Source organism: Staurois parvus, unplaced genomic scaffold (genome assembly GCF_062004578.1).
Source record: "Staurois parvus isolate SC_StPar_1 unplaced genomic scaffold, SC_StPar_1.0 ptg000121l, whole genome shotgun sequence".
Classification (NCBI taxonomy): domain Eukaryota; kingdom Metazoa; phylum Chordata; class Amphibia; order Anura; family Ranidae; genus Staurois; species Staurois parvus.
In genome coordinates, this window is record NW_028317917.1 from 222201 (window position 1) to 223300 (window position 1100).

Consider the following 1100-nt stretch of genomic DNA (forward strand, 5'->3'; position numbering starts at 1 on the left):
CTTGTGGGCATAGATTGGGTGTAAGCTCTTGTGGGCATAGATTGGGTGTAAGCTCTTGTTGGCATAGATTGGGTGTCAGCTCTTGTGGGCATAGATTGGGTGTAAGCTCTTGTGGGCATAGATTGGATGTAAGCTCTTGTGGGCATAGATTGGGTGTAAGCTCTTGTGGGCATAGATTGGGTGTAAGCTCTTGTGGGCATAGATTGGGTGTAAGCTCTTGTTGGCATAGATTGGGTGTAAGCTCTTGTAGGCATAGATTGGTTGTCAGCTCTTGTGGGCATAGATTGGGTGTAAGCTCTTGTGGCCATAGATTGGGTGTAAGCTCTTGTAGGCATAGATTGGGTGTAAGCTCTTGTGGGCATAGATTGGTTGTCAGCTCTTGTGGGCATAGATTGGGTGTCAGCTCTTGTAGGCATAGATTGGGCGTAAGCTCTTGTTGGCATAGATTGGGCGTAAGCTCTTGTGGGCATAGATTGGGTGTAAACTCTTGTAGACATAGATTGGGCGTAAGCTCTTGTTGGCATAGATTGGGTGTAAGCTCTTGTGGGCATAGATTGGGTGTCAGCTCTTGTAGGCATAGATTGGGCGTAAGCTCTTGTTGGCATAGATTGGGCGTAAGCTCTTGTGGGCATAGATTGGGTGTAAGCTCTTGTGGCCATAGATTGGTTGTCAGCTCTTGTGGGCATAGATTGGGTGTAAGCTCTTGTGGGCATAGATTGGATGTAAGCTCTTGTGGCCATAGATTGGTTGTCAGCTCTTGTGGGCATAGATTGGGTGTAAGCTCTTGTGGGCATAGATTGGATGTAAGCTCTTGTGGGCATAGATTGGTTGTCAGCTCTTGTGGGCATAGATTGGCCGTAAACTCTTGTGGGCATAGATTGGGTGTAAGCTCTTGTGGGCATAGATTGGTTGTCAGCTCTTGTGGGCATAGATTGGCCGTAAACTCTTGTGGGCATAGATTGGGTGTAAGCTCTTGTTGGCATAGATTGGGTGTAAGATCTTGTAGGTAAAGATTGGTTGTCAGCTCTTGTGGGCATAGATTGGGTGTAAGCTCTTGTGGCCATAGATTGGGTGTAAGCTCTTGTGGGCATAGATTGGTT